This window comes from Scyliorhinus canicula, chromosome 16 (genome assembly GCF_902713615.1).
Source record: "Scyliorhinus canicula chromosome 16, sScyCan1.1, whole genome shotgun sequence".
Classification (NCBI taxonomy): domain Eukaryota; kingdom Metazoa; phylum Chordata; class Chondrichthyes; order Carcharhiniformes; family Scyliorhinidae; genus Scyliorhinus; species Scyliorhinus canicula.
In genome coordinates this window covers 116,437,389-116,453,438 of record NC_052161.1, presented here as the reverse complement: position 1 = coordinate 116,453,438, position 16,050 = coordinate 116,437,389, and the positions used below count along the sequence as shown (strand labels likewise).

Genomic DNA, 16,050 nt, shown 5'->3' with positions numbered 1-16,050 from the left:
ACGTAACCTTTAAAACCACCTAACCATAATACTACCGCAACAGAAGCAAGTCCAATACAGATCATCCGCAAGTTGGATTCCTGTCCTTTTAACTAGCTCAGCAGGGAGGGGGATTCCTCGTGAGTTGAATGCATGTTTAACTGAGGATGATTAGCACAGGCGTACAGCAGGCCCACGTAGGCCAAGTTCGTACATCGATTCAGTCAGAATGGCTGATTGACATCACTGTCAGACTTCATCTCACGACATTGGCGCACACACGGGCAAAGCCACACTCCTGTCCAACATGGAGCACCACATGGGACTCACCAGAAGTGGCCCACGCCATTTTATGCCTTTGGGGCTTTGGTAACACTGGCACCAGTAGTTGGCACCGCCTGTTGCAGCGCAGAACACCAGACAGTGAAGGATAGAACTTTGGAGCCTAGTCTTTGGAAACATACACCCTCCTTTACAAAGACTCACATTATATACTGCACACCTCCAAACCAGGGCCCACAGTTTCAGCTTTGCTACAGATCAATTAAAGCCCACTATCCCCAATTAATGCCCACCATCTCGATATAATGAAATACCCAATTCATAAACAATCCAGTAAACAGTCCAATTCTGCAAGCATTGATTCTTAGCAGTAGAAATGCTTACCAATGTCCAATGTACATAACTCAGTAAGTATGGGGGCAGCACGATAGCATAGGGGGGCAGCACGATAGCATGGCAGGGCAGCACAGTAGCATAGTGGTTAGCATAGTTGCTTCACAGCTCCAGGGTCCCAAGTTCGATTCCTGGCTTGGGTCACTGTCTGTGCGGAGTCTGCACGTTCTCCCCGTTGTCTGCGTGGGTTTCCTCCGGGTGCTCCGGTTTCCTCCCACAGTCCAAAGATATGCGGGTAGGTGAATTGGCCATGCTAAATTGCCCTTAGTGTCCAAAAAGGTTAAGTGGGGTTACTGGGTTACAGGGATAGGGTGGAGGTGTGGGTTTGGGTAGGGTACTCTTTCCAAGGGCCAGTGCAGACTCGATGGGCCGAATGGCCTCCTTCAGCACTGTAAATTCTATGATTCTATTCGTCATCCTGGGAAATCCACTGGCCTGGATTTTCCATCTGGGGTTGGGAACACATTGTCAGGGGAACTTCAATGTCCTGACCGCGCACCATGTCAACGCCAGGCCAGAGGGCATGCCCGTCGTCTGGTTAGTGGTAGGGAGGCTCCGAGGCCTGAAGGTCAACAAGGCTGTCCAACAGGGATGCCCCTTCCAAGGTGGGAGCTGCCGATGGGTGTGGGAGAGAAAGGATGGGTTCCTCTGCCCTGAGGCTTCCTTTAAAGACTTCTTAAAAGTATCGGAGGCCACAGCTGACAAGTTGTCCAGGTGGAGGACGGAGGGGGGGGGAGAGGGGGGGGGAGAGGGGGGGGGAGAGGGGGGGAAGAGGGGGGGGAGAGAGAGGGGGGGGGAGAGAGAGGGGGGGGAGAGGGGGGGGGAGAGGGGGGGGAGAGAGGGGGGGAGGGGGGGGGGGGGAGAGAGGGGGGGGAGAGAGGGGGGGGGGAGAGCTCCGCTACCTGACAGACTTTGGCCACAGCTGACAAGTTGTCCAGGTGGAGGACGGAGGGGGGGGGGTGGCTCCGCTACCTGACAGACTTTGGTCACAGCGGTGCCCATCACGGTCTGGCAGCTACCGTGAGGGTGTTGATGGTTGTGGTTTATAAAACACACTGAAGCACTGATGCTCCCACTGGAAGACTGCCTCCCCTCTCCGGTTGTGTTTTATTCAGTATAAGGGCTTAACATAGAATCCCTACAGTGCTGAAGGTGGCCATGTGGCCCAACTCGTCTGCACGACCCTCCGAAACAGCATTCCACCTCGATCCACTCCCCCACCCCACCCAACCCTATCCCCGCAACCTAACCTGCACATTTTTGGACACTAAGGGGCAATTTAGCGTGGCCAACCCACCTAACCTGCACGTCGTTTGACTGTCGGAGGAAACAGGAGAGCACCGGGAGAAAACCTACGCAGACACGGGGAGAACATGCAAACTCCACAAAGTCACCCAAGGCCAGAATTGAACCCAAGTCCCTGGCGCTGTGAGGCAACAGTGCAAACTACTGTGCCTCAATAGACTCAATAGACCCTCTAATTGCTTTCATTGGCTACCAAGATTTGCCTGTGGGTAACCATTCTGCCCCAACCTAAACCTTTTCCAAAAGGGCACCGGTCCATCCCCATCGGGCTCTGAAAATCCATCCATTGAAACCATTCAAATCAGAAAGATTAATCCCGGACTTCTGCTTTTGAGCTAAATTCAATAACTCTCCATTCATGGAATGGCACAGGTGTAAGCAGCAATCCGCTCTGCTTCATAGTCCATCCCTTAAACATTTCTTGTGATGAGTTGATACTCACTGTGGGTATGAGACCCCTGTTTACTTAGAGACATTCTTCACATTGAAGCAGATGGCCTTGCGACTATCGGGAGATATTTGCAGAGAGTCACGTGGCAGAATATGCTAGAGTACTTCTATAGAGGCAGTGGCGCAGTGGAATTGTCATTGGGCTATATCCAGAGAACCAGGGTAATGCTTTGGGGACTGAGGTCCAAATCTCGCCACAGCAGGTGATGAGATTTGAATTCAATAAAATTCCGGAGTTAAAAATCTAGTGAAGACTTTGAAACCATTGTCAATTGTTGCAAAAACCCATTTGGTTCACGAATGTCCTTTGTAACAAAGAACAATACAGCACAGGAACAGGCCCTTCGGCCCTCCAAGCCCGTACCAGCCATGATGCTACCCTTGGCCAAACCCCTCAGCTCTTCCTAGTGCCATATCCCTCAGGGAAGGATACCTGCCACCTTTACCTGGTCTGACCTACATGTGACTCCAGATTCACAGGGTTGTGTCCTCTGAAGTGGTTCAATGAAAATTAGGGATGGTTAATAAATAGAGAATTGCTAGTTTGGGCTTTTGGAGGTACGAAGACATGTAGCGGTTGCAGCAATAGCCGGGAGGTTAATTGGCCATTCCAGCAGAGTCTAGGAAATCCGGGAGGATTGATTTGATTTGCTTTATTATTGTCACCTGTATTAGTATACAGTGAAAAGTATTGTTTGTTGCATGCTATACAGACAGTGCATACTGTGCATAGGAAAGGAGAGACTGCAGATTGAACCCCTACAAAGGACTTGGGGTGCTTGTGGTCTGCACAACTCAATATCACATAGCTCAACATCACATCCTGTGATACATCCATCTATCAAGACAGCAGAACACTCTTTGTCTAATTTGATATGGTGCCACGGTTCATTCTACAACTATGTGGAACAAGTGACAGGAAAAAGGGGAAAGGAGCATGTGTCATGAACTCCTGATTTATTAATAGGTATGGCCTTCCCTTTACTAAATTTTGCTGAAAGCCTCCAATCTGCAGAATGAACACGGCTGTACTGTTGAAATATGTGTCCCGTTGTGTCCTGCCAGACATGGCAAACAGTCATTAGATTGTACTCCAGACAAAGCAGGCTACAAAGAGAAACAAATTTGCATTTATGAAACTATTTCAGACAAAACAGAAAAAGAAAATGAGGCCACAGCACAGGAAGTGGAGAGAGCACAAATATTTTGAATCGTTAAATATTTTTGACTTTTTAAAATTACGGAACAACGTTTTTAAAAAAACTGCCTTATGGGAGAACACATGAGGCGATAGGTGGGTGGTGGTGGGGGAGATGAAGAGATTGGAAAATTAGGTCCAAAGGAGACACAGGTCCAAGAGACATGTGGATGCAGAGATGGAGTAACAGGTTCGGTAAGAGGAAAGGGGACAGTCCGACATGGCTGTGTCACTTCCACGCTACATTCAGCTCAGTTATTAAGGTGTTTGTGGATTCCGAAATATGTCTAGAATCATAGAATTTACAGTGCAGAAGGAGGACATTCGGCCCATCAAGTTTGCACCGGCTCCTGGAAAGAGCACCCTACCCAAGGTTAACACCTCCACCCTATCCCCATAACCCAGTAACACCACCCAACACTAAGGGCAATTTTGGACACTAAGGGCAATTTATCATGGCCAATCCACCTAACCTGCACATCTTTGGACTGTGGGAGGAAACCGGAGCACCCGGAGGAAACCCACGCACACACGGGGAGGAAGTGCAGACTCCGCACAGACAGTGACCCAAGCCGGAATCGAACCTGGGACCCTGGAGCTGTGAAGCGATTGTGCTATCCACAATACTACTGTGCTGCCCTAAAGGGATGATGTGAGTGTTGTCTATTAAGGAAGAGTATTGTCTAAAACAATTCAGAGTAAATGAAAAATGTGTCACAAAATATGATTTTCTTGTCAAGTTATTTATTGATGAGGGCAGCTCGGTGGCGCAGTGGGTTAGCCCTGCTGCCTCATGGCGCCGAGGTCCCAGGTTCGATCCCGGCTCTGGGTCACTGTTCGTGTGGAGTTTGCACATTCTCCCCGTGTCTGCGTGGGTTTCGCCCCCACAACCCAAAGATGTGCAGGGTAGGTGGATTGGCCACGCTAAATTGCCCCTTAATTGGAAAAAATGAATTGGGTACTCTAAATTTATTTTTAAAAGTTATTTATTGACCAGGACATCACGCGGAAACATTACTGTGGTTTTGTGCAGCAGACATCTTGCCAACTCACACTTTTCAGATGTTCAACGCTAAATATGTCGCCGCTTAGAAGCAGACGGGCAAGCAAAGAAATGGCTCTGCGAGAACTATGAATCTGAGGGAAATGCAAAATCAGATAGAAGATCTGACAGGGCTGTGAAATGTGATTCAGCGATTCACCCCTGCTCCCGCCCTCCACCTCACGTTCTCCCGTGACTGTCTAACCTCGGTGTGTGTTGAGCACTTGTCTTTGTCAGTGTTTGGAGCTATTTTCAGACCCTGACTCACTTATTCCTTTCTCTATTTCAGCATTATCAGCTGTCGAGGCAGCTCAGGAATTCAGCAAGGAGGCAGAGGCAAAACTGAGGGGCCAGTCTTTAGTCTCAGTAGGCAAAAGAAAATAAGAAGAAAAGGTGTGTGTTGGGGGTGGGGGAGGGGGGACAGAATTGAGAGAAAGGCAGATATGGACGGGTCACAGATATTATTACCTTGACATTAATCCTCCCCACCACCACACCCCCCCCAATAAAGGACAGCAAAGGACGAGACATGAAATATGATTCCCAAGGGCAGCACGGTGGCCAAGTGGTTAGCACAGCTGCCTCACGGCGTCGAGGTCCCAGGTTCGATCCCGGCTCTGGGTCACTGTCCGTGTGGAGTTTGCACATTCTCCCCGTGTCTGCGTGGGTTTCGCCCCCACAACCCAAAAATGTGCAGAGTAGGTGGATTGGCCATGCTAAATTGCCCCTTAATTGGAAAAAATAATTGGGTAATCTAAATTTCTAAAAAAAAAAAAAAAAAAAAAAAAAAAAAAATGAAATATGATTCCCCCCCCCGCCCCAACTCACTTTGTGCCTGCCCATGGCCACTGTACAATAGTGGACTCCATGCCGTGCGAGCGTTTCATATTCAAGAAGTGGCACACTTCATTAACGTATTTACACCAGGCCTCTACAGTGCCAGTGAGAGCCTCATTTTAATGTGGCTGTTACCAGATGGGTTACCCAGGGCTCAGGAAACTCAGTAGCAAAGTGGACCTCTCAGCTCAGAAAAGTAAGTGCCTTTTATAGCACTCCTTGTGGGCCAAGAGGAGGAGCAGTGCACACTCCTCCCAGACCCACAAGGGAGCTTTCTGCCTTACCCAGCCAGTCACAGCCTCTTACACCCCATCCCGCTTTTGATGAATTCCATCAAACCGCAAACTGAAATCTCTTTCTGTCTCGTTTCCCCCCCCCACCTCCGCCACCAATTGGTGGGGAATGGCCCAAGTGTTCGAGACTGCAGCTTCCTGGTTGCTTTCTCCAATCGGATAGTCTGTCCAGTTGGCTTATTTCCAGACTGAAAATAGAACAAAATAACTAAGACGTCTGTGGTGACGGCGTGAATGCGTCTTAGACAACTCAGGCATTGCTGGGTGCATGGTGGCCAGGAACAGGACTCAGGACTATCAAAAGTTAGAAACCTTTTTCTGTTGTACCCACGTGCGGAGTGTTACAGCCCTGCCAGGATGGCGCCGCGGCTGGAAAACGTGGCAAGCAGTTCAAATGCCCGTTGACTTTGGCGAGACTGGAAAATTCCCACCAATGGGAGGGGCCGGAAAATCGCACCCCATGTTTACCATTATCTTCCAACATGCAACACCTCACATTCATCCACTTTTAAAATAATCCACCATATCCAAGCCAATTTAGAGATTTGGTTCACCCCATCGGCAAAGCTTTACATTATCAGCTATTGTGCAACACTGCTATAGCTACTTTGCTCCAAATCATTGACAAATATTGTGGAAGCCCGGGCTCCCATGGCAGGTCAATGGAACACCATTGGTAACCTTTGGTGGGAGGTGGTCATCGCCTTTGGGGCCAGGCCATCCCGCCAGCGAGAATAGACATAAAATCTTGCCCAGAGTTCCGAGTCTGTATAACCTCTTGCCGAGGAGCCACTCCCACCTGTAGGGAGTCCAAAATGAGGGCAATAAATAAAAGAGTGTCACGAATACATCCAGTCAGGAATTCAGTAGAAAGTTCTCCAGCCGGAGAATTGCTAGAATTTGCTATCGTATGGAATGGTCGAGGCCAATAACAAAGAGCTTCAAAGATTGAGAGGTAATCAATCTCATTGAAACCCACAAAATACTTAAGGGATAAACAGGGTAAATGCAGGCAAGATGTTTCTGCTCTGGAGAACCAGGAGACATCATTTCAAAATAAGGGGGAAACCACTTTGGTCCGAGTTGAGGAGATTTTCTTCCACACAATAGTGTTGTGATTCTTTGGAATTCTGTGCCCCAGAGAGCTATGCAAGCTCAGTCATTGAGCATGACAGATTTCTAAATAACAGTGACACAAAAGGACATGGGCATAGTGGGGAAAAAAACATTGAAGTGTGTTATAATCTCCACAAGACACACAGGGATGACCCGATTAATCTCTCTGTGAGCTTCGTGGAGTACGAGCTCCCCCACTGAGTGTCGGAGGCCCATCAGCAGGATAGTTAACTCAGGACATTAAAGGTCGGCCCAGGTAGGAGCTAAGCTGCAGAGTAGTCCCAGCTGGGACTGGGACTGTTACTTGTATATACTTTACTTTGGTAATAAACCATTTGTTTTAACTTTCTTTTCCAGACTCCTCTGTGACCACTAAAAAGTGAATGACCAACCATGATCTTATTAAATGGAGAAGCAGTCTCGATGGGCTCAATGGCCTACACCTGCTCCTATCTTCCTTTGTTCCTGTAACAGAACATAACAGAAGAATACACTAATAAGATTAAAGGAGGAGCTCACCTGGGGCACATGATCACTGGCAGAGAGCAGATGGGCCAAAGGGCCTGTTTCTTCGCTGCACATTCTGTGTCATTTATAGAACCTGAACGATTTTTTTAACTTGCTTCTGTGGAACAGAGCTCTGGAACAAGGCTCCGGAAAATGAGTCAGGCTCAAGGCTCAGCAGAGTGGGGCTGGGGTACGCCTCAAGAGGCAGTGATTGAAAGTCACAATGTCAGGGCTTTACCTAGCATTGACAGCTCTGGCCAGGAAACCCTGCCGGCAGTGAATGGGTTAAAACCAATCTGTGGTTGCTATAGCGAGTACATGCACTGTTCGCATGCTGAACACATGATGGAAAAGTACTAAAACGAGATAAGCTTTTAAGAACTGGAACATGACACAGCAGTTAGCAGTTTTGCGCCAAAACACGTCATGTGATATACTGCTAAACTGGAAGCTGGTTTTAGCCAGGGATAGCAGATGGTGCCACGCTTACATAATATCCTGCGACCAAAATAAAGATGATTTAGTGAAACATATAAATATGAATGCATGTACTTTCGGTGACTGGAGGTCTTGTGGTGCGGTGGTATCCCTGCCTCTGAGCTAGAAGCCCGGGATTCGAGTCCCATCTCAGAACTTGATGGCCAAGGAAGGCGTGTACATAATGCAGCCAAACAGTTTGAGTGTTAACCTACAAAATCCTTCCCATGGGCCAATGGAAGGTGGTAAGAGTGGGAAAGATCCCTGGTCGGCCATGCTTGATGTAGAGTGGCGCCCCTCAAGCTACAAGCCTCTGGCGACAGGCTAGCGGCCTGCTCCGTGGTAAAACCTCGCCACGGGACCAGATGAAAGTCCACCTTGCGCTAGGTGGGTAACCACGAGGTGGGTAAGAGAAGCAATAGCAACAACTTTCTGTTACTCAAAGCTAAGAGCTATCTCGAGTAGGAGAGGCTCTTAGTCCCCAATAAATATCCTGCTGGTGAGTGTAAGAGATGGATTTGCCTGCTGGTAATCATGTTCAATAAATCTCAAAAGTCAACGTACCTCTTGCATCCCAAGACAACTTATCACAGGTGTGGACATTGTCATTTTCCAACAAAAGTGATGGAGACCAGCAGTTTCTCAATATGTGTCCCCAGTGAGAAACGTTCCAAGAGCACACCTTCATGGAATTGCACTTTTCGTGCCTGCAAGCTCTTTGATCATGGGAATATTGCAGCCAGGCCTGATTCTCTCCTCAACCAATATGTGCAGAGGCAAACCTTCCAGCAGAAAGAGATAAGGATCAGGAGTGTGAACTTTGGTTTATCCATCACTTATGCCATGAACTACGATGCCAGATTTAGTGTCCCTGCTGCCATTCTAGGAGGTCTTGGGCCTCTGAGCCAAAAGCTCCAGGTTCAAGTCCCACCAGGACTTGGCAGTCAAGGACGGAGTATCCACAACGCAGTCAAGCAGAAATTAAATGAAATGAAAATCGCTTCTTGTCACAAGTAGGCTTCAAATGAAGTTATTTTGAAAAGCCCCTAGTCGCCACATTCCGGCGCCTGTTCGGGGATGCTGGTACGGGAATTGAACCGTGCTGCTGGCCTGCCTTGGTCTGCTTTAAAAGCCAGCTCTTTAGCCCTGTGCTAAACCAGACCCTATTTGGTATTATGCAAATTGAGCATCAACCTACAAATCCTTCAACACAGGCCAATGGCAAGCGGTGAGAGCAGGAGAGATCCTTGGTCAGTCATGTGCTGGAAGTAAGTTGGAGCCTCTCCCATCACTGTCCATAACTTCAGACCACAGCATGCATGTGAATGTTCATGTTGTGACAGCAACTTGGATTGAATGGTAACATACTGCTGCCACCCTAGAGTAACTAAGCACAGAGCAAGAATTGAACAGCATTGATCCTATACATAGAATTATAGAATGGTGTTATGGAATGGCAGGGTGTTATTAAAAAAAATGTTTATCTTTGCACAAGTAAAATCTAACTGCCGTGTATTTTGTAAACCATGTCTGGGCAGCAATTAAGAGAAAGCAAGGAACAGGAAAGAACAGGGAACCGTGTGTTCTTTGCAATTGAAACATTTAGTAGTCAGAGTGCTGTGAGCCAGGAAGCGGGCGAGACACAGATGAGGTGTTGAAGAAGCATCAGCAAGAGAGAGAGAGGGACAGAAAACCTCAGGAAACAGCTAAGCTAGACATGGAGTGCTAAAGGCAAAAGCTAGTTTGTGCAAAAGATTGTTTTCTTCACTGAACGGAAGACCATTTCCAAGTCCTGAGTCACATAAACTCTATGGTGTGGCAGTCACTGGCTGGATTTGGCCAATTAATTTATGGTTTTTGTGTTGGAAATGGAGGGGTCTCAGCAGAGTTTAGGATTTGGGAGGAAATAGATGCTTTTGTGTTTTGAGGGTCTAAGTGCTTACTGTTAATGTGCTGAAGTGTAAGATAGTTCTTTGTAGTGTTCCACTATCTTTCTTCTACTTTAATAAATACTTTTATTGTTGCTTAATGAAAGATAGGTCTGAATTTTCACTGTTTCGGCAAATGTTTCTCACTAATATCCAACAGAAATACAGCACATGAAACAAATGCTGGAACAATCTAGCGCATAACATCAATGTTCTACATCTTCTACAGAAGTGCCATAGAGAGCATCCTATCCAGCTGCATCACAGCCTGGTATGGCAACTGCTCGGCCCAAGATCACAAGAAACTGCAGACTGTGGCGAACTCAGCCCAACACATTACACAAGCTTGCCACCCCCACTTTGATTCTGTCTACACCTCCCGCTGCCTCAGGAAGGCAGACAGCATTGTCAGAGACCCCTCCCACCCATGCATTGCCTTCTTCCAGACCCTTCCATCAGGCAGAAGGTACAGAAGTCTGAAGACCCGCACATCCAGACACAGAAACAGCTTCTTCCCCACAGCTACAATGACTCCCCCTCAGACTGATCTGTACCCTGTAAGAACACTATTCACAACACCCTATGCTGCTCTTGCTCATGTATTTGCTTTGTTTGGTCCCTTGTTCTGCACTGTAACCAATCACTGTTTTGTCAATGTACGATTTGTCAATGTTCCCTGTTGATTATTCTTGTGTCTACCATGTACATGCTGTGTACGTTCCTCAGCCACAGAAAAATACTTTTCACTGTACTTCAGTACATGTGACAATAAATCAAATCAAATCAAATCAAATCAATGGGATTTCATAACAATGGTTGCAGCACGGTAGGTAGGTTCTTTGCTCAATCATGTCTCTGTAAGAGCTAATCTGACACACCTGCCTTTTCCCCGTAGCACTGTGATTTTTTTTCTCTTCAGGTAATTATCCAATTCCTTTTTGAAAACCATGATTGAATCTGTCGCCACCATGTTCTCAGGCGTGCATTCCAGATCCCAACCATGGCGCAAAAAAATGTTTTCCTTATGTTGCCTCTGTTTTTTTGGACAATCACCTTCAATCTGTCTCCTCTCATTCTGGATCCTTCCGCCAGTGGGAACAGTTTCGTAGAATCATAGAATTCCTACAGTGCAGAAGGAGGCCATTCGGCCCATTGAGTCTGCACGTGCCCTCTGAAAGAGTAACCCTACCTAAGCCCAATCACCCACCCTATCCCCGTAACCCCATGGCTCCACCTAAACTTCAGACACTGAGGGGCAATTTAGCATGGCCAATCCACTGAACCTGCACATCTTTGGACTGTGGAAGGAAACTCAGATGAAACGCTCACAGACACGGAGAGAACGTGGAAACTCCACACAGCGACCCAAGGTCAGAATCGAATCCGGGTCTCTGTCGCTGTGGGGTAACAGTGATAACCACTGTGCCACCTCGTTATTACCTATCTACACTGTCCAGACCCCTCAGGATTCTTTGAATACCTCAATCAAATCACTGCTCAACATTTACTTTTCTGCTGAGTCAAAGCAAGCAAATACACTTGTGCCTACTCACAAGTAGGATTCTCATCAGGGACTATCACAGAATCAGGAACCCAGAATTACTGAGTTCTGACAGAGCAGGAGGGGACCATTCAGCCCATCATATCTGCACCAGCTTTCCAAATGCGCAATACATTTGGTGCCATTCTCCCCATAACCCTGCAAATTCTTCCTTTTGAGATAACTATTTAATTCCCTTCTGAATGCCTGAATTGAACATGCGTCCACCACATTCTCAGGCAGAGAATTCCAGAACCAAGCCACTCGCTGCGTGAAAAAGTTTCTCCTCAAGCTGCCATCGCTTCTTTTGCCAGTTACCTTAAATCTGTGCCCTCTCGTTCTCAATCCTTGCACAAGTAGGAAATGCCTCTCCCTATCTACTCTGAGCTGTTGAGACCCCTCATGCTTTTGAACACCTTCACCATCAAATCCCCTCTCAACAAGAAACTTCAGAAAGTCGTGAACACAGCCCAGTCCATCACATGAACCTGCCTTCCATCCATCGACTGTCTACACCTCCCGCTGTTTGGGGAAAGCAGGCAGCATAATCAAAGACCCCTCCCACCCGGCTTACTCACTCTTCCAACTTCTTCCATCGGGCAGGAGATACAGAAGTCTGAGAACACGCACGAACAGACTCAAAAACAGCTTCTTCCCCACTGTCACCAGACTCCTAAATGACCCTCTTATGGACTGACCTCATTAACATTACACCCATGTATGCTTCACCCGATGCCAACGTCTATATATTTACATTGTGTACCTTGTGTTGCCCTATGATGTGTTTTCTTTTTATTTTATTTTCATGTACTAAATGACCTGTCTAAGCTGCTCGCAGAAAAATACTTTTCACTGTACCTCGGTACACCTGACAATAAACAAATCCAGAATCCATCTGCACGGAAAACAGTCCGAATTTCTCCAATCCGGCTACGTAACTGACTTGCCTCATTCCTGCAACCATTCTCATGAATCTTTTCTGCTGTCTCTATTGCCTTCGCATCTTTCCTGAAATGCGGTGCCCATAACTGGGCGCAATATTCCCACGTTTTCTATTAGTTTCTTGAGGATAAATTCACGCCCCGAGTATTCAAAGGAAGAACAAGCTGGAGGCAACAGGAGAACACAGTAGCGTTTATTTTTTGACCTGTGAAACCCTAAAATAGAGCTCCTTGCTGGAATTACTGATTTTACTGTTATATCGCAGTACCACCCAGGGCAGTGCATTCATTAACTGAGCACTGGTATTTATAATTTATATGTCAGAATGCATGCATGCACAGGCCATGTGTAATTCATGATGAATTATTGGACCTAACTCACTTCTGGTAATACAGTTTATATTCTCAATGGGTTGTTAATATTATTTACTCTACAGCCAGGCTTGCATATATAATTATAATCCCAGCTACCAGGCCTTTGGTATTATAAATACATCGAAATAACCCCAACAGCCGGGCTATCGTGTTAATGGAAGGTCAGGCTCTGTGTCTATTCCTGACAAGTGTATAGAGTTGCCTAGTAACGTGTTACACAACATTATAAACAACACGGACTGGGAGGCAGCCTCCAGAAGCCAGTTAGGCTAGCTGAGCATCTTGTATGGGCTTGTGTAATGGATTGGAATAACTCTTACATTGGATTAGCTCCAAGGGGACAAATGGATGTATTAAGTTGTGTGCAAGAATGTGTGAAGCACTATGAAGTGTTGGGATTTGCTTAACACTGTTCAATGCTGGAGTGGCACTTCTTTCTCTTTGACTAAATAAAAGGTACTGTTTCATAGCAACACCCAACTCCATCGCCAACCAACAACCCCAGCCTTACCGACTCTTAACTCGCAACTCACTGTTGTCAATTAGTGCAAACTCTGTCCTCGCTGGCTCTAACGGGCAGCGCAGCCAACAATCTCCACTCTCCCTCTCTCTAAATTACCAGCTGCCTGCTACCACCAACTCTAACAGGCCGTACAAGATTCTGAAGGAACTTGCCACGGTAGACACTGAAAGGTTGTCACCCCCGACTGGGGAATCGAAAACCTGGGGTCAGACTCAGGGTAAGGAGGCAATCATTTAGGACGGAGATGAGGTGAGATTTCTACACTTGATGGGTTGCGAATTTTTGGAATCTTCTACCCCAGAATGCGGTGGATGCTCCATGGTTGAATATATTTAAGAGTGAGAAGGACATGTTTTTGGAATCAAGGGAAACGGGTAGCAGACAGGGAAGTAGAGCCAAAGTCCAAGATCAGCTATGATCATATTGAATGGTGGGGCAGGCTCGATGGGCCTACTTGGTGTTCTTGTTTTCTAACCACTTACCCTAGCGCCACATAACATGACCAGCAACAATGGCATTACCAATTCCAACTAGCAACCTCACTGCCTTTAACTAGCAACCCACACCCACTGACTCAAATCAACAATCTTTCAATAGTGACTTCCAGCCTCCATCATAACTAAGCATCCACTCTAGCCCCTTTATACTTGCGTCCAGCAACCACAACTTTACAGACTCCGGCCCTCCACCACCACCAATCTCAACAAACAACCCCAATATCTCTAACTCTAACCACTAACTATAACCCAATCCCAGTTCTGACTAACTCCTGTCAGCAATCGCAGCCGGCAGCAATTTTTCTTTTTTTCTCATTTCTAACAACAACCCTCATTACACAATAATGCTCGTAAATGACCCGCTCTCACTACCAGTGCTAATTATCATCCTCAGCCACTATTACATTATCTATCAAGATTTTCCTGTATCAGTATCCTGCTGGTTTCCTTAAAGAAAGCCCCAAAATATGTCTGCTGAGGTCAGTGGCTATCCTGGACTAACTGCAGTGTTCGATGGGACACTGTTACCTAACCAATTCACTCCATTTAGGGCCATCAATTTAATAGTAAACCTGCCAAACAGCCGTTAGCTAAATATAATTCTTTGACAGAGCTCCTGTCGCAGTTCAATGTGAGGCAGTAAAACGGATTCCGTCAGTGCAATGAGACAAGGGAGCGATTATGTTTCTTAACTGTAGCTACGAGCACTGAAAACTGAGGGTCAGACAGTCTCTTTCTCAAAGTCACAAAGCCAAAGTGCAGAGTGAACAGAGACAAACCCCAAATCCATCTCCTTCCCGCTCCAAAAACCAATTCAAATTCAAACTGAATCCACTTCATGGTCCCCACAAGAGAGACACACCAGCTGACAAGAGCAGGCACCACACCTGATCTCACACTAGGGGCACAAGCTCCACAAAAGCAAACAAAGTCCCCGAGCGAGCGCGTTTCGCCGCATGTTTCCTGGCACTCGCAATGTCGAGAAACATCTGGCTATTCATCGCAACCCGCTTTGAAAAAGGGGCCTAAAAGGGGCCGAGGCCGCATTGAGCCCCGTTTTCTACAATGGGGAGCTCTGCTCGCCGGAACTCTCTGTTGTACCGAGAGATCAGGACACCATTTCTAAATGGCGTTCCGATCTCCGAAGCCCACAAAAAGATCCACGACTTCCCCCCCCACCAACAACCTGAACGCAAGATGGGAGGGTCCCCCGGCCCCCCAACATCCACCCCAGGCAACCCCGGCCTGATCGCTCGAACGCACAAAATGCCAGCTTGGCACCACTCTGCCCAAAGGACATGCAGCTGGGGCCTCTGAGCATCTTGGAGACCCCCACGAGTGCCGCTCTGTCTGGTCCCTGTTTGTGGGGACCAGGACCAAACGGTGCTCACCCAAAGGGATTGAATCCCAAAGCCTCAGGTACCTCGGGAATCTGCACCTTAGAGTGAGGCTTTCTGCTCACTGCAATATGCAGATTTGCCAAAATCTGATCCCGCCCATTATTGGCGGGATTCCCCTTGCAACATCTTGTGAGATTGCATTGAATCTCGCGAGGCAGTGAGGTTCCGGTAGATCCCCGGAGCGGAGTCTCTCGGCTTTCACCGGCGGGCTGCTTCTGGCACAGGGTGGTCGGAAGATCGCAGCCCAGATCATAGCCAAAAAGCCAAGAAGCCATGGGTCAGCCAGTCTCCGCCCATTGAAATATGATTTGCTACGTGGAGTCAAAACGCTCGGGACTAGTCAAAGGAAAATTCTTCCATTGGAATCAGTGTTCCAGGAAGGCCAGCTTCCTATTGATCAGTAATGTCTGTGAGGACTGACCTATCCGATGCCCTCGTGTGTATATCTAAATAGTGGATGCACATGAGTTTGAATGCAAGCACAAATTTGTGCTGCGTGTAAGTTTGAGTTTCTGTATGAGTGTGCATGCAGCTCTATGTATGCACGAGCAACCGATCTGTGAATATGAATAGTCTAGTTTCTCCAATCCCAATGCAGTTCAGACCCAAGCAAAGAAATTATGCCAACAGATCACTAGCTGTATCTCAATTATGTTGTCCAATTTTGGGCATCACATTTTAGGTAGTGTGTCAGGGCCTTGGAGAGGGTGCGGATGAAAGACTTCAGTGATCCTGTATGATTCTATATTCGTTGAAACGACTGACACAAAAGAACCAAAGGTAATATGGGGAAAATCATTTTTATGCAGCGAGTGGTTAGCCTCTGGAACAAACTACCTTGGATACATGGTAGAGGCAGATTCCATCATGAATTTCTAAAGGAAATTGGATAATTAATTGAACAGAAAAACGTGGCAGGGCTACAGGGAGAGTGGGACCAACTGCGTTGCTCTAGCAGAGACAGCAT

General features: G+C 47.1%; 1 protein-coding gene across 1 annotated transcript in view; it reads right to left on the bottom strand.

Moving 5' to 3' along the window:
- clcnk (chloride channel K) overlaps window positions 1–7,675 on the bottom strand; it is a 151,424-nt gene extending 143,749 nt beyond the window's left edge. The window contains exon 1 of the mRNA XM_038821627.1: window positions 7,415–7,675. The gene's annotated coding sequence lies outside the window, so the exon portion shown is untranslated. The remainder of the gene's footprint in view (window positions 1–7,414) is intronic.
- Between the last annotated feature and the right edge of the window lie 8,375 nt (window positions 7,676–16,050).